We start from the raw sequence: 26864 nt of genomic DNA on the forward strand, positions 1-26864 counted from the left end.
CCAAGAACTAGATCTCCCCGAAGGCTCTATTCCATCATTATTTTTAAAAAAAATCCCGATTATGGAAACGCTAATAAGTCTTTTTTTGTTCTAACCGTATAGCCCTTGCTCTTATCAATTCGATATGTCAACCAAAGCCATTGGGAATTAGCAACACAAGATCAAGTTTGGTGTATTGCCGGAAGCAAATTTTACGTAAAATATTTTTGACTGGCTTTTCAATATTTGGATGCAACCTTCAAAGATATGATGTGAAACAAAATGTCAAATAAATTACCATCAATTTAATATTGTTGACCGTCTTTGAAACGCTGTAAAGAAAAACCTATTTGGTATCATTCAGTTTATGTCGTGTCGCTTAAGGCAATACTATTTAAAAAACCAAAACAACTTTTGCGATAAAAATAACTGAATTTGTCAATCAAGTGATAGTGCAAGGTCCGAGTCGAAATGGAGAAATACGGAACAAATAAATAATCTAAATAACGAAATTTCTTGCGAGCGCTTATGGCCACTTGTGTGCTTTTCATGCCTTTTTGGTAATATTTTGCATGTTCAAGAATATTTCAAACTGTCAGCCTACATTTGTACATTGATCCAATCATTATTTTTCTTTCAAATTCATATCCCGAATGCTGAATAATTTGGATTTGTGCGCTACATGACAAAGCTGGTTAGTTCCAGCCATAGGCATTCTGCACTACGTGGTTATTAGCTGTACCTAGTCGCACGTTCTTTATTCACATTTGATAACAGAAGCGTGAATTCTAATGAAAGTGAAATGCCGGGCAAAGGAAGGCTATAGTTGGTAAAAACGGTGTTGATAAATTCGGTATAATTTCTTTTGAAAGAGAAACAATAACACTTCCCATCAAAATCGATCTACATTCATGCGAGCAAAGAAATTAGTTTATATTATAGGAATCCTAAAATGTCATACCGGCTGACTTTGTCCGTGTTGACATTCCCACGAAGCACTGCTTTCAGAGTTTATTTTTTGAACTGTGCTAAATTTACACGGGGCTTTTTCATACTTCAACGGTCAAAACTGGACAATGTAATCAGGACGTTCGGAAGGCCAACAAACGCATTTGGACTGGTTTCATTGCCCGACTATTCACTTTAAGCTGTAATGTTTGTTTGTTTGATTAATGAACGTCCTATTAACAGCTATGGTCATGTAAGGACGGCCTCCCATGTATGCTGTGTGTTGTGTGTATGTTGTGCGAGGTGCGTGTTTCGGGAGACTGCGGTATATTCATGTAGTGTCTTCTTGTATAGTGGAACTTTTGCCCTTTTTATAGTGCTATATCACTGGAGCATGCCGCCGAAGACACCAAGCAACACACCCCACCCGGTCACATTATACTGACAATGGGCAAAGCAGTCGTCCCACTCCCTTTTTGCTGAGCGCTAAGCAGGAGCAGAAACTACCACTTTTATAGACTTTGGTGTGTCTCGGCCAGGGGACAGAACCCAGAGCCTTCCTCACAGGGGCGAACGCTCAACTCAAGGCCAAAAATGAGGCGGTGCCAAGGGAGGCATTAGGAAAGATAAAGTCGGTTAGGAAGAATAGAAAAGATAAGATCCTAAATTTAGTCGCCTTTTACGATCATGCAATAGGGGCAGCAGGTACAATTCTAACGCCCTACCTGCAGGGCCAAAGCTGTAATGTACGGAAACAGGTGGAAACGATAGTTATGAACATCGTTCATTAGCTTTTTGCGCTTTTGTGCGGTGAAGTCAGGAACAAAACAATTGGAATAGTATCTCCATCCGGGAATACCGTAGATTAAATTGTTATTTTCGGGGGCTAATATTGTGGTGAAGTCGCGGGACAGTGATTTGATCTTGAAATTTTGATTCGCGAAATATTGAGTAATAATGAAATGATATCCTTAAAGCCAGATCGAGAAAATAAAAAAAAAATCTTAAATTTAATTATTCTTTTTTTTTCATTTTAACTTGGAATCGTAAAAATATTGACCTGCGTAGATGAAATACACTACTGTAAATCCTATTAATTTCGCATATACAAGATTTCAAATCTTCGTTTTTCTCGATATTTTAGCGATCAAGGTCTCTTTCTGACAATCGTGCATTAATATATACGCTTCATAGAATTATTCGCGTATCATTTAGGTTTGCGTTCGAGCTCTCTAGAGCTATTACGTACAAATATTCAGCTCGCCAAAATATAGTGGTTTACAGTACACGGTATCAGGGAACATACGCGGTGGGTAGATACATGAGTAGGGGACCTACTATGATAATTATGTGTCAATCTCTAGAAAGTATGATTTTAATGAATATCGATAACTGAATACTAACGCACACATACAGCTGGTTATTTACACGGAACGGGTTACACATTTAGCAATGCGAAACGTGAATTTTAGCGGTTCTATATTTACTCGATCTAGACAAATGGTCATTTATATGTGCCGCGGAACCTCGGAATCCGCGAAAATAACCGGTTATACGGTATTTCTAAAAGTTTTGGAAATTTCAGATAGCCAAGGTACCAAAACCTACAAAAAACAACGAGATACCGAATACATTCTTAATACTTTTTCAATTTTATTTTATATCTTTTGATATAATTTTTGGTCTTTTATTATTTTTTTTTGCATTATTTTCAATTCAAGGAAACAGCCACGTTATGACCATTTGAAGACTGATGGTGTATTCCTACATTCTGCAAATCAACTGATTTTCTTGGTTCCGTAAATTCGCGTCTTCATAACTAGCGACGTTTTCATGGAGATGCAATTTCGCGATTCAAACTACATGTACTTTAAATATCTTAAACATTTTCGAGACGATTTATTTCCCGGGTTTCCTATTTCTCGCGAAAAACGACATTAAATTGGTTTATGACATGTTCATGTCATGATGCTCTGTTCGCATGTTGAGTGATATATATCCCATTTATACATATATAAAACATCCACTTTTCACTTTTTTTGCAGATAATGTGTTCTCAATGACCCCTTATTTGTTAACACTTAGGGGATTGAAGTTTATACATACCTCCATTTATCCTGTACCCAAATACATCAATAAGAAAACATGTGCATCAATAATCACACCATGATTGGAATTGAATTGAAATGTCTTTTTAACAGGCAGGTGTAACGTGAGAAATATATCCCGTCTATTTACAGCGATAATGAGGTCCCCGGCTGAATGGATACTCTGCATGTGGGACTATTGAGTACATCAGTAGAATAAACAACTTTCTCAAAAGCTCTCTCCGTGTTGTTATAATTTTATTTACCGGTACAAATTACCTTTCTACATCTTTACTAAGTTATCTTCTACTAGTTTTAAGTTTTGTTTTAAAGTACCATGTGTCGCCTTTAAAACATTTATAAATTAATTTACTGAGTCGACATTGACACGCTCCGCTACTTTTACCATTAAATATTAAAATGTTTAAAGTTGTGACTGATATTAAGCTAACTTAATAGCGTTATAAAAGTTAACAGTACTGTAGATAGTTGAATGTATTTATATTCATAAATTAAAAGGTTTGGGCATCTATATACAAGTTATATCCTTAGTACCAAGCACGATATGTAATCTGTTCATTTGTCATGCATGACTTGCCTTTTTATGTTAGACCTGATTCATATATTGAATTCGTTTTATATAGTTAATATAGGGTGACCGTTCTATCTAGTTATTGAATTTAGATTTGTTGACTTATTACGACAGAGACGGTTAAACATATTATCTTTAGATATTCTAACCAGAATAAAATGACAAGGAGCAATAGTGAAAAGTTGTACGTGGATTTAAAGTATTGGTCTAAAATTTGAAGCCTACTTTTCGTCTGATCTGGAATCGAAATCGATGACTGCTTGTTACTCAAAGGGTAAGTGCTATTTATTTTTATCATTTTTTCTTTATCGCAGTGAAATATATTTTTTTCGGTGAACGTAAAAAGATATACTTAATTTTTGATATTTTCACTGGAGTGAAGTATATCGCTTTTAATATGTTGATATTTTCACTCGATTTTGACTAATCGGAATGCAGTATTAACAGCGAAAACATAATTTTGACTGTTACGTCATAAGATTGTACACAAAAGTGACATTATATATTTGTGTAGAAATATTACGTTATGCTCACAAACATGCGACGTAATAATCGCGACGGAAAATAACTCTGTAAAAATACAATGGCGGAATAACCTTTGGCAGAAGCGAGAAAATGTAAATAAATGGAATATTCCTTGTTTCTTGATAAATACCAGTAATATTTCATCTCGATATCAAAGTTTCCACCTCACTCGATGAAACACAAATGGTATTCATCGAGAAACAGGGGATATCCTTTATATATGTTATTATCATCATTTATTATATAAATATAAGACTAATTTGATTCATTTACGTTCAATATCAGGAGGTAAGATGTTAACGGTTGAAAAAGCATTAAAGCACAAAAAGCGGCCTCAGAAAAACAAAAAAACAAAAACCTGTGGCCGAATAAGGGTCTGTACCTAGCAACACACATATTATATCGAAGCAAATAGTTGTAAGATATTTTGATTAGAGTTATTCCCGTTGATTTCCGGAAGTTTATAATTATTCTTTAATTAATTAAAGGCTAATTAATGGGCAGGTCTGAAATATTGTAAATAGTTTCTAACTTTACAGTTATATGAAGGGCTTTACAGTTATATGAAGGGAAGATATATTGGGAATGATAGGTTGATCACAGTTGAACTAATAAGTAGTTAGTAAATGAAATTCTGTATGCCAAGAATAATCCACCAATCATAACATATATAGTTTAGCTTGATTGTCGATAGGGAACACGATGTAAGAGGCGAATCTCTTTTTCGGCAAGAATCTGTCGGTGACCAAGCTGAATAAGTTTGGGCCCAGCTGAGAAAGTTGGAGTTCCACTGATGCTTTCATTATGGGGTATACGTTGAAGAGTACTGCAGTACAAGGTAACGGGGTGTCAGTTCGATACCATGTGTTCAGTAACACAGGGCGACGTGTTGCTTGAACAATGAGACAAGATTTGCCAAAGCACTCGGTGCCGCGGTAAAAGGGTGATTCGGTATTGTAGTCACAGGTGTCTCGGTATAGGTGTCGTGATACTGTGTACTTCGTACACGAGGAACTGACTGTCATAGTGAAGCAGCCTCTTTACTTAGACCTGTGGTATTGAAGACACAGGGTGCTCAAGGTGATTCAGTTGTTGTATTTACCATGTGTAAATGAATCGGATCATGGCTGTTAGCATGTGATTATGAGTCAGGTAGACTAACCATTTATTTATATATATTGTAGGCAGTATTTAGTTTGTTGTCTTTAACAGTGCCTGGGTCCAAGATAGAACTTGGAAATGGACCGTTGTAGTTGCAGCACAGAGTAGCAACAGGCATAGTCGGTCACGCGACCGTTACAGTATGATCCAAATTTTTTCAATATGATTCATAAATTTTTCAGAAACTTAGAAAAAACAGAATTTCTTGTGATAAAACGTTCATGTAAATTTCCCATGAGATTCATGTATATTTCATGTGGCAAAATAATCCCATATGAATTAATAATGTGTCGGTAAAGGTGGTTACAATGCCGCTCGGGCAATATCTACACTAGTATGCGGTACCGGAGTGAAATGAAATTCATTGCATATTTTGAAATGTGTGACGTCATCGATCAGGACATGTTGTCGTGCAAATATACAGTTTACTACGTGTTTCACATTAGAATTATCAAATCATTGACTTAGAAGGATTATAAGTTTTGATTACTATACTTATCAAAGGCTTCACCAATAAGGTTTTCCTTGAATCGAAACTGATTTGCATATTATGAAACACCGAAGCTTTCTCACTTATTCATAAGTGTTAAGGTAATAAACACTATCTAATCAAAATTAACACACTGCAGTTTACTTTTCAATCTTGACGTCGTGAAAGATTTTGACCATTTGATTAGCCAAAATCTTTCACTCTGGTTGAGATATCCCTTTCAATTTGACAGACCCATGAAAGATTCTATTACTCACCTTCATCAGTCAAATGACGTTAGATAGTAATATATATAGCAAGTGTTAAAGTGATGAAGATGGCAGTGACACATCGTTCTTCTCATCGAGAACCCCACACATGAAATAGACACTGGTGGTGTAATAATATATATTCTACCGAGGGTCACAAAATGTTGTAAAACCTGAGGCTTACAACATTTTGTGATCCCGAGGGTAGAATATCCCTATCCTTCATATCCATGCATGAAAGAGTATTTTCTCTCTCAAACCTCGACATTTTATTGCAATTTTACTACTTATTTTCTCTGCCATTTTGAAATTACTGCAATATACTTTATACATGAAAATGTCATGATATTTTCAACGCAAATTACTTTGTATCTTTAACGTTAATCTACCCTAGTTTCTAAAAAATTAAAAAGTTTAAATTGGACCTAGAAAATAGTAATTTTGTTGACGCTGTAACGTCACGAGGCTTTACTGCATGTGCAGCTATGCAATACAGATTCAGGAGACAAGAGTATATTGCCCTAGACCAGCCAATATTACATGTGTAGGTATGACAGAAATATAATTACACACCTATGTTTAGAAAACAAAAGTTTTACGATTGGGCAACAAATAAAATAGCATGTTAATCATGTGTTTGCCGAGAATTTTTTATCCTTAAATAATTTCCAGTATATTCTTTTTGGAAAAAGGAATTCATATTAAGTAGAAAATGATAGGCGATTGTATGTTGGTTTGCTCAACTATAGCTATTTTCATCTATTTGAATATATGGAATTTAAAATTATGGCCGTACACTAGAAACACTGAAGCATTACTTTCAAATGAACTGTATGTATGTTTATCAATAAATGGATAAATGCTGTTAAAACTAAAACACCATTTAATAATATAGGGCCCCAGTGAGGCTATAGAGTTATTTGCTGATGAAGTCCCCTGTTTGAAATCTATTATGCCTTGGGATATAAAACCGTTTGAATCAACTATTGATATAGTCGGGTGATATAAATCATATTCTGACAGTTTGATTTGATATTTATACCGTGTTTAATCATTTATTATTCTCTTGATTCTCTCAAACTCTCCCCTAACTCATGTCGTACATCACTATTAACTCCAGCGGACGAACAAAAATCGAGATATTAGTTGATAGTTTGAACTAGATCAGTACATATTTTACACTTAGTGACGCTCTGTTGATGGGGATATTATTTTCACGTTTTAATGTCATACTATTTCTGCCAAATGATTGTAAACATCCTAATAAAATGTCAACATGTAATGAATATTTCTTTTAACATTTTCAGCCTCCGAGATACTTAATATCGTTATATATTATATAGCGTATTTGTACCTTCTCGTTGATCAAAGTACCGTTACAATTTATAATTATAACTTTATATTTTTTCGTACTTTTGACATGCTATGAATTTCTTGTTTGTTGTTGTGTTAGTAAAACGCAATCTGAAAACTTTCCAATGATTGATTTGAATTGTGTGCTAACCTCAACGTCCTTTACGATGCAATGAGAGTGCTTTTACAGTTAAGGAGACTATGGTACATTTCATATCCGTGTTGTGCTTCTTTGTTATAGTGGAACGAATGCATTTTTAAGTGCAATCCCACTGTAACATGCAGCCATTGTACAGAATTCTTATGATAAATATATGTCAGTAACGCAAATAATGTAAATCTTACATATATGTAGAGTTGACAAAACATTCTCAGTAAAACGGAACTCAGATGTCACAACAAGATTCACTATTGCACAAGACCATCTTCAAAGTCACACTCACGGGATATTACAAAATTGTAACTTTTTATAATTAATACAGTTATATGTGCCTCAATTTTCCTACTGACGAGTCCAGAAGAGCTTTTCTTGTTTTATTTACAACAAAAACTACCACCAGTTTGAAAATTACAATACTTAAAATGCATAGGTTTTAATTTTAAGTATGAATAAGAGCTGAAAATGATTTTTGGCAGTACTGTCAATAAATCATTATATCTACACTTATAGTGCAGTGAAATGAGTACATACGGTCAGACCATGAAGCAAAATGAAGTCTACAATTTCGTTTAACATAGTTACAATGTAATCAGTAATTGTAGAATTGCTTCTGCAGGTGTATTTCCATCTAAACATACATATAAGAATTTTACATTGCTTGAGTTCTTTCTTGTAAATAATGCTCAAATTGTTTCGTGTAAATAATGTTTAAAATGCGTCATACATGTTTTTCTGACCATTTAAATGATTTTCACGGCATCAGTCATCAAACCTGTTAGTTTTCAATAGAATACTGAAGAAAAAATAAACATGTCAAAATTTTCGCCCAGTTACGGCACATATAACTTTTAATAAAAAAAACATTCATAAAAGTTAAAGTCTTAAAAGGAAATGTAAACATCAGCTTACATTGACATTTTGTTTTCATTCGTAACTTCAGAGTCGTTTATATGGCAAATGTGAATGACATCGAGATATCGTTAGCCGCAGTCATGTATTTGTGCTTCAAATGAAACGATGCCGCAAAGGTGTATATGTTTAATTTGGAAAAATGCTTTATGTTAAGGTTGTGATACTTATTAATTGTCGTCTCTTGTCCATTCCATCATGCTAAACTTAATGCTGAAAGCTCTAAGTGGCACACCCCTCGCGGTTACTTTATACTTGGTATATTTGTAAACCAGTCGTATCACTCCTCTTAGTATACAGCAGAAGAGAAAATGTAGCGGCCAGACCGAGGTTCGAACCCACCACCGGGCCACCTCTTAGCACTTACAACTGGATTCTGTAGTGATTTAGCTACCTAGCCACCTATTTTCGACCCAGCCCTGTCCCGCTTCATTTTTTAAACTGAAGGAAAACAGTTTGCTTTAATGTTTCGTTGTTGGTAAAAGCAAAAAATCACCAGGGCTCGGCACCAGACAAATTTTTTACTCAAGGCTATGGAAAATCATATACTTGAGTAAAAAATCTGTCTGAGAATAGTTATATGGTGCAAGGCCCTGGTATTCCAGAAAAGTGCTTAAATAAAACATGCGTTAGTGATATGAGTCTCTGTTGAATAATAAATAAATTACCTGTAGAATTTGCATCCGGGATATTGTGTACTGATACAACGTAATACCACACTTTTAAGTCATCTGATTTTCCATCTCACCAGGTCAACGGGAACGCACAAAAGTTCATCAACCACATTAAAAAAACTTTTAAAGTACACCGTTGCAAAACATTTAAAAGTGCCTATAAAATTATACGATGTTTTTACCGTCAATATATGTTGTATATAAACGTTAAGCAGGTGTTAACAACTATCATTAGATTTTATTAGTGTAATACAGGTAGGAATCTAGAGTCAAGATACAGGTCATATCATGGAGGAAGTAATGTATTAAAAACAAAATACAGACATAGAAACACACTAACGACCACCAGTATATAAAAGTTATGTCCGTTTGGGGTGACGTAACAGCTAGTTAGAGACCAGATTAACAAACCAAGATAATTGCGTTGTTTTTAGGACTCCGCATCGGTAATAATTAGTCCGTCAGCCTGTTTATTATTTCATACCATTACAATGGAAGGATTTTTATTTTTTATTCTGAAATTCGAATGTTTTTATGCCATCTTGGGCAAACCGAATTTAAAACACAACTGAATCTTTGATTGTAACATTGATCAAAAGAGAGTTTTATATAAAGGAAGTATACTTAAATAGATGGAATATTGTTTTTAAATTTTGTGGCAGGATTCCCTTTGGATTCAAAATGATTGCTCAGTGGTCATATTTGATCTAAACAAAGACACAAATGAGAGCGTTTTATAAAGGATCTGGAATATTATTCGAAAATTTTGTAGGAAGATTCCGGATGCCATGTAAAAATGTGATGTTCTTTTTTCGCATAACTGTATTCAAAGTGGCTGTTCTTCGGCCATCTTGAATTTTAACAGACAAAAATGAATATTCTGTATTGATCGTTTGTTGAAGTTTTACGGCCCATCGACAACTAAGGTCATTTAGTGCCAAACTTCAGGTCAGGCATTAATATCAGAATATAATTAATGATTGCATTTAAAAGACCGGGCTACCTATTACATATGAATGTGGACTTTCGGTAGAGTCTAATATCCTGGTGTAATCGTCATCTTACGGAGCCCTCCATGACTTGCAAATATAACCTCTCCTCATTACAAGGTTTATTTAAAACCAAACTGTCTATTGTAAGAGATTGAAGGAATACGTATTTAAAGGTAATACTTTAAAGATGCTCCACCGCCGACAGAGCATAAATGATAGTCGTCATTTGAACAATAATAGGTGTTTAATCGTGTATATATATATATGGCTAATTAACACAAAAAATAATATAAAATAATTTATTTCGCTTTTAGTGCAAGCGCAATCAGTGCTTCATTCCATATAGGATAAGGTGTCACGGACTTTTTTCGGAATACAATTAATTATTTTTCAAATTTTTAACTTGAAGTAAAATTAGAAGCTCAAACATTTCACTGTTGGTGATGGTGTAAAGTAAGTAACTTTTGTAAGTGAAGAAAAACACTAAATCGTCTGCTCCTGTTTTTGATAGTGAAAAAAATACCATTTGTCAGCGGCGGAGCATCTTTACCGGAAATGGTTCTAAATTTTAAATATTTGAATGGTAAACGAATTTTGTAGAGTCACTATGATGACAGCTACCTAAGTACCACAGATGTCAGCTCATGAACAATTTAGATAGGTAAATTATGCATTTGGTCGGTGTTATAATATAATATAATCTTAGGTCGGGGATAAAAACAATTCCGACTTTATTATTCAATAGATTAAACTTTTAATGTTTGCGTTGGAAATGAAGAGGGCCTTTAAGAAGATGTTGCCGTATATTTGTTTGTTTGTTTGATTTATTAACGTCCTATTAACAGCAATGGTCGTGTAAGGAAGGCCTCCCATGTATGCGGTGTGTTGCATGTATGTTGTGCGAGGTGTGTGTTTTGGGAGACTGCGGTATATTCATGTTGTGTCTTCTTGTATAGTGGGACTGTTGCACTTTTTATAGTGCTATAACACTGAAGCATGCCGCCGAAGACACTAAGCAACACACCCCATCCGGTCACATTATACGGACAACGGGCGAACAAGTCGTCCCACTCCCTTTATGCTGAACGTTAAGCAGGAGCAGAAACTACCAATTTTATAGACTTTGGCGTGACTCGGCCAGGGGACAGAACCCAGAGCCTTCCTCACAGGGGCGAACGCTCAACTCAAGGCCAAAAGTGAGGCGGTGCCAAGGGAGGCATTAGGAAAAATAAAGTCAGTTAGGAAGAAGAGAAAAGATAAGATCCTAAATTTAGTCGCCTCTTACGATCATGCAATAGGGGTAGCAGGTACAATTCTAACGCCCTATCTGCAGGGCAGTGTTGCCGTACAATTGCACAAACCTAAACCAGTCGATAACGTGTATATTCCACATTTAAGTAATTATGAACAAGACTGGTAATGCTTTAACCCTTGTTTAGCACTTAAAGATGAACCGTCGTCGACTGAGCATAACCTATACTCATCATTTCAACAACAATTGGTGTTTAATTGTATGTTAATATGTAAAAAATAATTTAAAATTTATTTTGATTTTGGTGCATGCACACTCGGTACTTCATTCCCTACAGGACATAATGCCACGGAATGTTTTCGGGATGTAATTAATTATCTTTAATAGCTTTGTCTTCAAGTAAACTCATAGGCTCAAACTTTTCAATGATGCTAATGGTGTTTAGTTAGTGATTTTTGTAACTGAAGAAAAACACTCGTCTGTGGTTGATAGAGAAAAAATACCATTTGTCAGCGGTGGAGCATCTTCAAAGTGAATAGTCGGGCAAAGAAAACTAGTCTAAATGCGTTCATTGGCCTTCCAAAAGTTCTCACATATTAATACGACGGTCAAGTTCTGCTTAGTTTTCCAGTTCTGACCATTAAAGTAAAGAAAAGTCGAAAGCATTGAAAGCGAGGCTGCGTGGAAATGTAACCACGGACATAGTCAGCCGGGAGGACGTTTTAGGATTGCTATAGTTTTAATAAAGATTTTGACGAGAGATTTTATTTTTTCTATTTCATAAGAAATTATACTGGATACATTAACACCATTTTTACCGACATTAGCCATCCTTGCCCGACTGTTCACTTTAATTCTGTGGTTCGACCGGATTTAGTCAGCAACAACAGCTGTAAAAAACTCTATATCAAAGAATGTAGATATTCAATGTAATGAATCTATTCATCTAAAGGCGATTTTTTTTCTTTCAAGTTTCTTTCCCCCCCTAAAGGCGATTTTTTCTTTCAAGTTTCTTTTCCCCTAAAGGCGATTTTTTATAAGCTGTTACTTAGATCAATATGTGTCCTCGATATATAATATCTCCCACGTAATTCTTGCAAAATAAAACCCCCAGATTAATTGTTTTATAGGTCATCTCGTCTAGTTAAATCGACCAACTGTCTCATCCAGCTGACTTCGATATGACTTGAAGACTAAACAACTACGTTTGTAATGATGTTATATAGCGAGTCGGGCGCGGGTGTACTTTAGCGATAAAATTCATAGGAGGAAAAGCAATATCATCATTGTATAAACCCCCTAAATATAGCATATGGAAATATCACCAGTTCCATAGAAACATGTTTTATGGCGATGTGTTGGTGTCAAGAAATCATTACCGTATAGATTTATACTCTCGGTTGAGGAGTTCAGCTTAATTGAACCAAGGCTTCTTAAGGAGACAGAGGTCAATAGTTTAAAGTTTCTTCCATTGGCAAAGACAACACCCTCCAAAATAATATCATAGAGACATATATTTGATATATATTTTGTTGTTGTTTATCTATTCAGTTTTAATATGAAATGAGAGTGGTAATTGTACATTATATATGAGCGGACCGCCATGATTTTCAATTACGATATCTATCTTTTTATGGCATTTTTGCTCTGGTTGCAATAAGATATAGTTGCCAAAGACAATGAATAAAATATCAAGGGAAATATACTGATACAAACACATCACAGGGGCAACGCCCTGGTAAGATCGGGAAGTGAAAAGTATTCTAAACCATCTTACTGTAAATCTACCTATATTAGCGATAGTTTTATTTTAGCGCTTTTTGCACTGATTTTTAGTGCTGTCTTTGGAGCGCTCATTCATAATCAGCGCTAAATGTTGTAAAAAGGTGTTTCCGATATTGAACCACTTTTATACGACTTTATAGAGTGCGCAAACTCTTGTGATAGAGGTGTCTCAGTAACGTTATTATATGTAATTCATCCATATATGTAGAGTTGAAAAACTTTTCGTAAACCGGAAACCGGAAGTCAACACAATATCCAGCATCGCGCAAGACATTATCCATAGTCACACTCTCGCGTGATTGCAAAATCACACTCTCGCGTGATTGCAAAATCACACTCTCGCATGATTACAAACAAGTAACGCTTGGAAAAATTGAAAATGAAAACATTAGTGAAAGATGAACCTTCCAATTTATTCTTACCTGAATCTAACAATTACACTTTGTCTTGAATCTTAACTTAAAAGCCGTTTTACGTGAGCAGTTGCTTCGGAATTTTCCCCCTGGCAACGGAGAATGACGTTGAGATATAATTTGTAGCCACAGTCACGTATTTTTGCAGAAAGTGAAAGAAGAAATATCCTGTGTTCAATATTGTTTTTCTTGTTATTAACTCAATGCAAGTAATTCAGCAAAGCTATGATTCTAATAATTAATAATTCTATAAATGATTTCTAGCAGTACAGTTATTCAGCGCAAACAATAAGCTATAAAACAAAACACATGTCAACATCGATAAGACTGATGGGTCAGGGGAGATTACTCTTTCGCCGTTGGAAATCCTTCATTTACCTTGCATATTTTCTATTAAGTTACACATTTAAAATAACAACAAACGAAATCCTTCATTTACCTTGCATAATTTCTATTAAGTTACACATTTAAAATAACAACAAACGAAATCATGGCTTAACTGCTGCGCTCTCACATAGGCTTTGCCTAAATTATATTAATAAATATAATAATACATACGTAAGTAAGGACCCAAATGTTTACGAAAAAAATAATAATCTCTATTTTCGCGATCAGGAGACCTTTGCGTATTTAGCGAAAAATTTTCCCTCGCTTAAATTTCCATGTTTCCAGTATATGTTTGTACAGAATGGGTAACAGATGTATTAGTCTCATCGACTTTTTAGTATAAATAAACAATAAATATATAAAATGAATTACTATAAAATAGGAAACCAGATTATCCGATAACCTGGTGGTGTGTAGCCACGCCTCGTGCTCGTCGCACACGTGAACATATACAATGTAGCAGCAAAACAGGAAGTCCACACAAGATACAGCGTTGCGCAAGACAGTATCCAAAGTCACACTCTTGCGTGATTACGTCACAACCCGGACAGCTGTTATCTATTACAGTGAACTATTTGTGGATGCATGTTTTATTCTGCTGATATTCTGACTTTGTTTTGACGAGTGAGTTTTATCAATTTTTCTTTTATTTTTGCGCTGAAATTCTTCTCGATTTTTCTCGCCGTCAAAGACACCCTACAACAAAACCTAGCCCGGTCACATTACACTGACAACAAGCAAACCAGTCCCACTCCCTTTTTGCTGTGGGTAAAGCAGCAGGAGCTAAAACTATTACTGATACATATAAAGGCAATTTTATGACCTTTTGGCACACAGAACGACTAATTTGTGATCCCCTTATCTCTTGAAATCAATTAATGTGATTTCATGTGACAGTTCATCTAGTAGCAACAATGATATATATTCATTTTTACGTTCTGATTTATATTGACTTAAAAAGTCAACATCAAAGTTTCTCTCAAGACGAACGGGCGTGTAGGCGAGCGTTTTTATCTTTGCTGTAAAATTGCTATGAAGGAAATCTATGTAATCATTACTGAAGCCCCCCTGACGCTGAGAGATGAAAAGTGCACCTGTTACTCCAAAAAATCCCGTTTTATACATGTATCTGTGTTATTAAAAATGTCATAGTTATTACTATCCTATACTGTAGGCCTTGTCTGAGTTAATTTAGGTTAATTTAGTAGCTGTAGCTTAAGAGCAGTTGTAAGCTATGTTCTTAGAACATAAAATATACAAAGGAGTAATTGTCTTTTCCGTCTGTTTCCATTTTAGTTGCTTTTCCACACACCCACATAATTTATACGAAGATCCATCAAGATATTTTATGGCAAAAGCGTTATCAAATCTGTCGTCGTTATAATTATTCTTATTATATGGTGCAATTAAAACTTATAATCAGAAGAACTTGATAATTTTTTTTTGATGATATCAAAAATGTGTATAGACGCGGTTTCTCGTCGACGTTTTATGACGTTTTTCACGGGGTATTTCGCAATTTAGATTTAAATGATTCCACTTTTTAAATTCCTATGGCAATTGTTTAAGATTATTTTAAAGTATCGTTGGCTTTTTGATATCATTAATGCCATAAAAGTCAGCCACCATGCTCGTGATTGAGTATTGTAAACATTTAAAATGTTCGCTAAAGCTAATTGGCTTAATGCAGTCAAACGAAAGCATGCGAATCCAATTATAAATATCGATCGGAGACTTAAAGTACACCAAGTTCAAAAATCGAATTGAAAGATGCTAAATGTTAACCTCTTTACACATGGATTTCTCGGTCTTGGTTTGATTTTGTTAGTTGATCATTCAACATGTATTAACAGCCAGGATCATTTTAGGAGTTGTGAGGAAAGACGGAGTTCTAGAGAAAAAACACCGAACAGCAGTCAGTTATACATTTATTCGCGAAACGTTTGAATTCGTGATTGAGTTTTCTCGCAAAAAAAGTATCCGAGAAAATAAATGGGTTAGTGGTACATTTATTCATTTGCTTAAATTAGTGTCCATATCACAAGAGATTATAAAAAATAGTCATAAACATTTAAATGATTGCCTAGCTTTTGCATGCTTCGTTGGGTCATACTTAAGACTTGGGTAAGTCTCATAAGCAATGATCACAAATTAGAAAGACATTTTATCACATGGCTACAGCCTACATTGCAACAATTCCAACCTCAAAATATATAGAAAAAGTCCAACGGAGGTAGCCATTTAAATTTGTCAGGCTGTCCTGGAATCCTTACAAGTTCCGTTATTTTTGTGACGCCACAACGATTTTGCGACTTTTGTCAGATACTTCAGAACTAATGTCATTATTTATTTTTAATTTCAAAGGGATATGTAAAGATAGCGGATTCTCACAGAAGATTATGGAAATAGAGATATGAGAAAATTAAGAAAATACATATCGGCCAGAAAACAGAATGTCAGATTATGCATGAATAACAAAGAAATATTATTTGCATACTACAAGGAAACATTTTTCATCCTCTTCCGTAGATCAAACTATCCTATAATTTAATCTTTCTCTCATTCTCCGTATTTTTTATCACATAATCGGTCTGATATCCAGTGACTTAGCCAAGATTTTTGTACCTATGTCATTCTGAAGACCCGCTCCAAATCCATGTGTTGGGTTTGGGTTGAATATATCGATCGAAGGGGGATATAGCTGCGGCAGAAAAAAAGTTGTTTTTGATGTTCCATTTGGTCACCTTGAATATTTTAATTTTTTTTCCATCTCGATCCCGAGGGGTTGCGATCACATTAGCTATCTCGTAACGAGATCGGGAATATTTTTTCCAGTGTTGGCGATAATTCATAGTGATATTCCGTATTCAAGAGGCGATTAAAGTGTGCTATTGCGGTTATGAAACATACATTTATTGCCATTTATTTCACTGCGGCATTTTGTTGATCACCTTTTTATGAGATTCCAATATATAATGACAACTATTAATTCGGGAGTAAAACATAGATTTAAAAACGATTTGATCGGAAATTGATGTTTATTAAAAAACAAACGATAGCGAGTGCAGATAGGTGAGGCCGATGAAAAACGTACTAAGCTTCTCTACGTCTTAATGTGGTAATTCATGTTGATAACATGCATAGATAACTGGAATGTGAAGGTAACATATTTCATAAACAGAAAATTAGTGCGGTCGATTTTCAAAATGATTATTTTCTGTTTAGTTCCCGGAGCATATTTTGTATTTCATATTACAAAGTTATCTGCCTTTGTTAGTGGGTAATACACTGATATATACATTATTTTTTACGGGACAAGGTAGTAATTCCAACCATGTGGACAAAAAAAGTCAAATTTTCGAGGCGATCTATCCCTTTATCAAGACATACCAAACGAACACGATTACATAATAGGATACGAACAGTAATGTGGGACAAAGTAGACAAGTATTTTTTATGAATATAATGCCATAGAGAAAAACGAAGTCAGGTTTGCTTCCTAAGTTAAAATGTCAAAGTCGATACCTACCTACAAGGGAGTAATTCTGTAACATACGATATATACTTGAAAATATACTGGTTTTGAAAATAGGCCGAACTTGAAAACAAGCCTTGGATTTAATGCAAGAAAATTATCTAAAACATCTAAAAGTTTATTTTATCATATGCATACATGCATATGTATAAATAAATGCAAATTTGCATTAATTATCATAATTAATCCGTGTAGGACAGTTTCCAGGTACTGAACGCTGATTGATGATTTTTTCCTTCAGGTACTCCGGTTTTCCTCCACCAAACCTGGCACTCGTTAAGTGACCATCGCGGTTCATAGGACGTTAGGCAATTAAAACTGAACAATAACTAAGCAAATTCAGAGTTCGTCTGTCATCTATCCGCTGGTGTAACATCAAGTGCAGATGCATGTGACATGGCAGCAACATCTCATACATTACAAAAGGCTACACGTCAATATACGAAATTGTTCTTTTGGCCATTTGAGATTTATAGCTATGAAACCAGTACAACTGAAGTTATGAGGCAAATTCATGCTTGAATGCCTTAAGTGAACAATTGAACGTTCTAAGCATGACTTTGGGTATCTTTTGGTGACAAATTCAAAAGTGTCACACATCAGTAAGTATAGAAAATTTTAAAATAAAAATGATAAAAACAATTCACACATTTAAAAAAAAACAATCTTCAAATGCATTTCCCTGATGTCCTTTTATTTAAAGTTATAAAATACTGTGCAGTATTGCACTCTTATTTGAATTGATATTTTATAATAGGGCACATCGACAGTTTTCCATATTATTAAAACCTCCTATTAATAAAGTGCAATGATCAGCTACAATGAATCAGTTTTTGGTTATTGATGCTTGTCTTCCACATATTTCCTTTCAACATTGTTAGTTAACACGTGACTCATGTACCAGCAATTATTGTCCTCCGGTCATTTTTTCAGATTATTAATAAGAAGCCAATAACATGAGAGTTACAAAGCAGATCCAGATTTCGATAACCTGTTATACCTACGAACGACTAAACACGGCAAGGTACGAAGAACCTAGATATATCATTCAAGATACTTCATTTTATGAACCATCTGTACTGATAAAATGGTCTGTTATCTAGCCAAGATAAACCAAAATTGGCGTTTCTGCTTAAAAATTCTACACAACTGACGAATTCGGGTTTTTTCGCTGTCAACAACAGGAGTAGACATTTTAGCATTTTTCTTCAGTTGCGCATGTCCTGTATGGAATAAATACTGATTGCGCATGCACCAAGATCAAAAACAAAAGATTTTTTTATGTAATTTTGTTGTAATTTGACATATAACATACATAAGATTAAACATCAGGTATGCTCTGACCAGGAGAGCTTAAGGTTATATCCCCTGACTTGCTCCTGCTTAACGCCCAAACCACACGCTCAATCAAAACACAACACATCGCATTTAGGAGAGGTATTTGGCCTCAGATGATATTAGGACAATAAAACTAAATGTGCCGTAATTTATATATTTTATATATTGAGGAACGAAGAGGAGCTTGCATATGTTTTAATTTCACACAGATAAATCAAAGCACAAAATGAATTTTGGTAGTACTGCCAAATAATATAATATTTACGTTTACACGTCCACGTACATTGCAGTTTTTAACATCCAGGGTCATGTAATGACGACCTCTCATGTATGCAGTGTGTAGCGTGTGTAAAGTACGAGGTGCGTGTTTTGGGAGACTGCGGTATGTTCATGTTGTGTCTTCTTGTACAGTGGAATTATTGCTCTTGTTATAGTGCTATATCACTGAAGCATGCTGCTGCAGTCAAATGCGGATGTACGGTCAGACAATAAAGCCAAGATGTGATCTACAATTCTGTTTCATATTTTAATCTGTATTCAAAATCATAAGTGACTTCTGTAGATATTGTTCATCTTATCTTACACAAGCCACAAGTACAAGAACTTTAAGAAGTCATAAATGTTATGCTGTAACCAATGTCTATAGAGCACCATACGGGGTTTTTTCTGTGCCTCTGACAATGTTTAAAGCTTTAGTTATCAAACCTCGTGGTTCATTACTTCTATTGACCACGGCACATCTACTCCGGAGGCACACACACCCACCCCAAAACGACAGCTTCGCTACTTATTTTCAATGCTTTCTCTTTCTTTAAAATTCTTTAAAAAAACGGATAGTGGTAGAATGAGAAATTCCAACAGTTTTGGCAATATCTATAACTTTCCTACAGTATTTTTTAATCGTATCACTTATTCTTTTTCACAAAATATCAATTCTCATCAATAATTGTTGACGTCTGCTACAGCGCTTAAAATAGTCCCACGCGGACAGATATGGGAGATAACCTCGACACTGCATCTTGCGTAACACCAGAGTTTTGATTATGGTACAAACTATTACGTCGCGATGAAAGAAAATGCAATTATATCAGGGTATCGACCGACGACGCGTCATAACATGTGAAAGAGACTGGAAGTTTTTTTTAATTTCAAGCTATTCTTACGGTTTTAGAAACATATATGATATGACAGACATGCTGGTATGTCATTGTTTTTGTAAACAATATTGCATTAAACAATCTTACTTGGTTGATACGTTCACACGAGAAAGTGTTCTTCGACGTATCGTACGTGTCATGCGACGCACATGCGAACATAAACTGTCACATCCAAGGTCAGAGGTTAATGAATAAAGCAAATCAAGACAACGGTGTTGCAAATGCAAGTATGTGGTTAAGCTAGGCTTGAATCTTTATAAACATGATTCTCAAAGTATTATTCAGCGAATTTGCAAGGCATCACTTTATCTGGCAAATGAAAACATTGTTGCAAGCAGGCGAATTAAAAACGGACTAAGGATCGGTTTATTTAGGACCCAGTCGGTGATCAGTGGAATCGTGAAACACAAACTGGTTTTAATTCGGCGGTTTTAACTACAACTCACACACTCAGCACTCAGTGCTATTAATGGTCGCACAGAGTGCAGTGGGATGGGCTCTAGTGATTTTTTTCACTTTGTTGCTAAACATTATTTCTATTAACAGCAAAATGGATGTATCTTTAAAGAGCAGAAGCAATTCCTAATTTGTATTGTAGAAAGCATAAAAACCTTAGAGAAGTCTATTTACGTCAATGTATACTTTTGATGTAATGTGGATAAAAACAACTTAAAAAGATTATTTGGTCAGAGGGTACATTGGTTTGTATCGGTGCTTAAAGATGCTCCACCGCTGACATTTTTCCTCTATCCAAAACAATAGCAGACGATTTGGTATTTTTCTTTATTTACGAAAGTTACTTGCTTTACAACATTACCTCCATTGAAAAGGTTAAGCTTACAATTTATTTCAAAATAGAAATATTAAAGATAATCAATTGCATCCCGAAAAAAATCCGTGGTACTACGTCATATATAGATTGAAGTAAAATAAAAAAGCAAAATAAACTATTTCATATTACTTTTTGTATTAATTAGACACACATATATACACATGAATAAACACCAATTATTTTTTTAATATGATGAGTATCGTTTATGCTCTGTCAGCGATGGAGCGTCTTTAACCAATTATAATGTACGTTGGAGTAGTTGGTATCAACGTGACTTGCCTATATATGTCTATGTGATCTATGTATGCGATGCGAAGAGTAGCTCGCGCTGCGCCATAATAAATTGGTGGTAACTACTTCTTGCACGTCGAACCCGTACCTGCTCTATTAGAATAATGCACCTTACAATTGTATGTCTAGCTCATCTTAATGAGCTCTTACAATAGTGTATTAACATTAATCTTGTCTTTAAAGTACCATTTTCTAACGACATTGGCTTTTTTTCTAGGATTTAGGAATAGGCTATACAATTGCTTGATCGTACAGTGATTGGATTAGGAATCAATTGAAATAATGGAATATGTCATTTTTGTTGTATACGAAAGTAGAACAATAGTAATATATAACATGACGTTGTAGTTGTATGACAGAATACAACAGTCATACAATATAGGAATATCGAAAATTATTTATCATTCTTTCTATCCCCGGAAAAGAGACACTATTTACAATTAATTTTACTTTATACAAGAAGTTGCTTATTTTACCATGTTTTACACCTGTGAATATATTCTAAAAAAACATGATTGGTGTTTTTATTTCAATGCCTAACGGAAGTCTGCGAAGGTCTCCATACACCTTGGAGTAGATAAAATTACATTGCTTGCTAATTTCACTGTAACGATATGTCACTGAAACATTTGATATTAGAACATTGACATGTAACTTGATGATTTAGTTCCCCAAAAGTATTTGGGATCATATATTCCTAGTTTTGAATTAAGCGCCTTCAATCACAGCTATGTTCAGTGACTTCGGGTTTTGTCGGATTCCTCATCGCATCACGTGACTGACGTTCGACACGACTTGCACGTGGTGAGCCAGGTAACTAGTGTAAGCGCATGTGTTTGTTTACGTTTTCCTTCTGGCTATGAGCAAATAATGCTGGTATATGTCCACTGAATGAGTATTTGAAACATCCAATTCCCACATTGCCGTAAAGTATTGTGTGTATCAAATATTTTAATGTGCGAGAATTACTTTTCTTTGTAGATCTAGTCTGCTGATATCGACCACATGTTTTATGAAAAATTGTTGACATTTTCTCTTGGTTTCACAACGCTCGTGTTATTTCGAGATTGTCGCGTCGATGTTCGGCAGAGTTCGGAATGATTCGGCATCTTTCGAGTCTATTTTTTACGTGTACACATTAAAAAGATTTTTACTTTTATAATTAAAATTAATTCCAGTGCTGCAACTTTAAGTGGTAAAATTAGAAAGTTTTAAACTCACACAGACAGAGAAATATGTAAAACACTTTTCTCTATGACAAAAAGAGCGAAGATTATAGACCATACAACTTTAAAAATGGATGTAATATCTTACAAAATTTCATGATATGGGCTGTTATTAGTCCAGCTAATCAACTATACAATTCAACTGTCGTGTGAATAACCTATCGAGGGTTCATGAAAGAGACTAAAACCTATCAGAATATGAAAATGACGACGTTCATTTTATATTTTTATCACGCTGCGTGTGATGATAGCAGCATAAAAAGGTCTGGCCCTTTCCAAGTGCACAGAGGTGATTATGCACTAAGTTGTGGCGTCCATGTACATCAGTCAGGGATATTGTTCTTTAATGACGTAGCTGATGTACGCCAACGATACAAAAAAAAACCCATTTCTATCGGTTTTGACGTGTGTATACATAGAAAACGGTCCCTTAGGGTAGTTACAAAACAATGATGAAACATATTAGATTGCGATTCTGAGGAAATATTAATGGGACTTCTCTGTATAGAAAGTCGTGGAGACAGTTCTCATATAAATATACTCCAAAACTCCTTTATTTTTCGTATAATGTTCTTTTGTCTGTGACGAATATGAGAATAGATTGTCTGAGGTCAATGCCCCCCCCGAAATAAATGATCTCACTTCAACACTCAATATTCAGTTACACATCGTTCCGAGTTCAAATATGCTCCACCGCTGACAAAGTTTGTTTTTTTGTCAATAAACTGGATAAGACGAATCCGTGTTTTTCTTCAGTTATAAATCAAATAAACTTTATTTACACTATATTAACACAGTGAAATAGTTTGATAGTTGATGAGCTTTAACTTCAAGATAAATATATAAAAAAAACAATTGCGTCCCGTCCATAGTACTGTACCCTTTGTATAATTCAGTACTTATTGCTTGCGCATCAACCAAAAGTAAGACAAGGATTTTAGGATTTTATATTATTTTTGTGTTATTTAGAACTGAGTAAACGCCAGTTATGCTCTGTTGGCGGTGGAACATCCTTTAAATTTCAGTCGGGGCAGTATATAGTTGATAAAGAGCAAAAAAAAAAAAAAAAAAAAAAAAACAAGATTTGAACAATAAGTGGTGTTTACTCATGTCAATGTATATGAAATAACCCAAAAATTCATAAAAAAAAATAACTTGTTTTGGTCGATCTGCGATCAGTACTTCATTCATTATAGGGCAGAGTACGGTGGATTTTTATCGGGAAGCAATTAAATAGTTTAAATATTTCTGTCTTGAAGTAAAATAACAAACTCAAACTTGTCAATGGCAGTAATTATGGTAAGTAAGTAATGTTTGAAACTTAAAAAAAAACCTAATGTGTTTGCTTCAATTTTTGATGAAGAAAAAAAAAATGTCATTCGTCAGCGGTGTAGCATCTTTAAATTTTGCGGGTGTAAAATGTCGTGGTTTAGTAAGTTCAGATTATTGGCAATGGTTTAAATATTTGAAAAGATCATTTACGTTTGCAAATTTTGGTATGTCTGCGACTTCAGCGTAATTAAAGTCCCGCGAATATTAGCAATTATACAGTTTGGTTCTGGTAGTAAATATAAACAGCGATCAAACTGTTGACATTTGATATTTGAACATTGACATGTAACTTGATTTAGTTCCCCAAAAGTATACGAGATCATATATTCCTGGTTTTGAATTAAGCGCCTTCAATCACAGCCATGTTCAGTGACTTCGAGTTTTGTCGGATTCCTCATCGCATCACGTGACTGACGTTCGACACGACTTGCACGTGGTGAGCCAGGTAACTAGTATAAGCGCATGTGTTTGTTTACGTTTTCCTTCTGGATAATATGAGCAAATCATGTTGGTATTTGTCCACTGAATGAGTATTTGAAACATCCAATTCACACATTGCCGTAAAATATGTGTATCAAATATTGTAATGTGCGAGAATTATTTTCTTTGTAGGTATAGTCTGCTGAGGTCAATCACATGTTTTGTTTATCAAAAATTGTTGACATTTTCTCTTGGTTTCACAACACTCGTGCTATTTCGTGATCATCGCGACGATGTTCGGAAGAGTTCGGAATGATTCGGCATCTTTCGAGCCTCTTTGTTAGTGTACACACTAAAAAGATTTTTTACTTTTATAATTAAAATTAATTCCAGTGCAGCAACTTTAAGTGGTAAAATTAGACAGTTTTAAACTCATACAGACAGAGAAAATATGTAAAACACTTAAACAGTTTTCACAATGAAAAAAGAGCGAAAATTATAGACCATACACCTTTAAAAAAATATGTGATATCTTACACAATTTCATAATATGAGCTGTTAATAAGAAAACAAGTCCAGCTAATCCACTATACAATTCAACTGTCGTGTAAATACCCTATAGAGGGTTCATGAAAGAGACTAAAACCTATGTTTGTTTGTTTGATTAATTAACGTCCTATTAACAGATATGGTCATGTAAGGACGGCCTTCCATGTATGTGGTGTGCTGCGTGTATGACATGCAAGGTGCGTGTTTTATGAGACTGCGTTATATTCATGTTGTGTCCTCTTGTATAGTGGAACTGTTGCCCTTTTTATAGTGCTATATCACTGAAGCATGCCTCCGAAGACACCAAGCAACGCACCACACCCTGTCACATTATACTGACAACGGGCGAACCAGTCGTCCCACTCCCTGTATGCTAAGCGCTAAGCAGGAGCAGAAACCTATCAGAATATAAAAATGTGTAATGATGCCCGATGTTCATTTTATATTTGTATCAAGCTGCGTCTGATGATAGCAGCATAAAAAGGTCTGGCCCTTTCCAAGTGCTCAGAGGTGATTCTGCACTAAGTTGTGGCGTTCATGTACATCAGGCAAGGATATTGTTCTTTAATGACGTAGCTGATGTCCGTCAACGATACAAAACAAAATCATTTCTCTCGGTTTTGACATATGTAAACATAAAGAACTGTCCCTTAGGGTAGTTACAAAACAATGATGGAAACATATTAGATTGCGATTCTGAGGAAATATTAATGAGACTTCTCTGTTTAGAAAGTCGAGGTGACAGTTGTCATATATATATGCTCCAGAACTCCTTTATTTTTCGTATAATGTTCTTTTGTCTGTGACGAATATGAGAAAAGATTGTCTGAGGTCAATGCCCCCCGAGATAAATGATCTTACTTCAGCACTCAATATTCACAGTTACACATCGTTCCGAGTTTAAATATGCTTCCGCCGCTGACAAAGTTTGTTTTTTGTCAATATACTGGATAAGACGTATACATGTTTTTTATTCAGTTAAAAATTAAATAAACTTTATTTACACTATTTATTAACACAGTGGAATAGTTTGATAGTTGGAGCTTTAACTTCAAGATAAACATATAAAAAACCAATTGCGTCCCGTCCATGGTACTGTACCCTTTGTGTAATTAAGTACTTATTGCTTGCGCATCAACCAAAAGTAAGACAAGGATTTTTTGTGTTAATTAGAACTGAATAAACGCCAGTTATGCTCTGCTGGCGGTAGAACATCCTTTAAATTTCAGTCGGGATAGTATAAAAATGATAAAGAGCAAAAAGATTTGAATAATAATTGGTGTTTACTTAGGCCAATGTATGTCTAATTAACCCTACAATGATCACAAAATAACTTGTTGTGGTCGATCTGCGATCAGTACTTCATTCATTATAGGGCAGAGTACGGTGGATTTTTTTCGGGAAGCAATTAATTAGTTTTTTTTATAATTATTTTATTTTTCCAAAGCATTTTTACAAATACAAAACAAAAGATTATCATCACTCATCATCTGCCACAGCAGTTTCATTCACCATCATCATCATAATCTGCTGCATCAGCTTCATTCATCATCCTCATCATCATCATCTCATCATCATCATCATCATCACCATTCATCATCATCATCACCATCATCATCATCATCATCATCATCATCATCATCATCATCATCATCATCATCATCATCATCATCACCATCACCATTCATCATCATCATCATCATCATCATCACTATCATTATTCATCACCATCATCATCATCATCATCACTATCACCATTCATCACCATCACCATTCATCATCACCATCACCATCATTATCATCATCATTCCATGATTTTCATCATCATTATCATCATCAATATCATCATTTCATAATTTTCATCATCATCATCATCCATCATCTTCATCATCACCATCACCATTCATCATCATCATCATCATCATCTTCAGCAGCAACATTCATAATAGTCATCGTCATTACCATTCTTCATCATAATCATCATCATTTGCAGTCGCAGTTTCATACACCATCATCATTGTCTGATTCATCAGCTTCATTCATCTACATCATTATTGTTCATCATCATTTATCATCATCATCATCATCATCATCATCTGCACTATTTACGAACATGATCCTCACTCCCACATCCACACAGACACATATACGCCACACACGCCTACATAAAAACCCTCGCACGCACGTTCTTACACAAGCACTCTAAGGAAAAGAATATGATACCTATTA

At 34.9% G+C, this 26864-nt stretch overlaps 1 protein-coding gene across 1 annotated transcript in view; it reads left to right on the forward strand.

The window, feature by feature from the left end:
- The first annotated feature begins 3750 nt into the window (after positions 1-3750).
- The window catches only part of LOC138309721 (uncharacterized), an 87442-nt gene continuing 64328 nt past the window's right edge, over positions 3751-26864 (forward strand). Inside the window, exon 1 of the mRNA XM_069250940.1 lies at positions 3751-3880. The gene's annotated coding sequence lies outside the window, so the exon portion shown is untranslated. The remainder of the gene's footprint in view (positions 3881-26864) is intronic.

This window comes from Argopecten irradians, chromosome 15, assembly GCF_041381155.1.
Source record: "Argopecten irradians isolate NY chromosome 15, Ai_NY, whole genome shotgun sequence".
NCBI classification, from domain to species: Eukaryota; Metazoa; Mollusca; class Bivalvia; order Pectinida; family Pectinidae; genus Argopecten; species Argopecten irradians.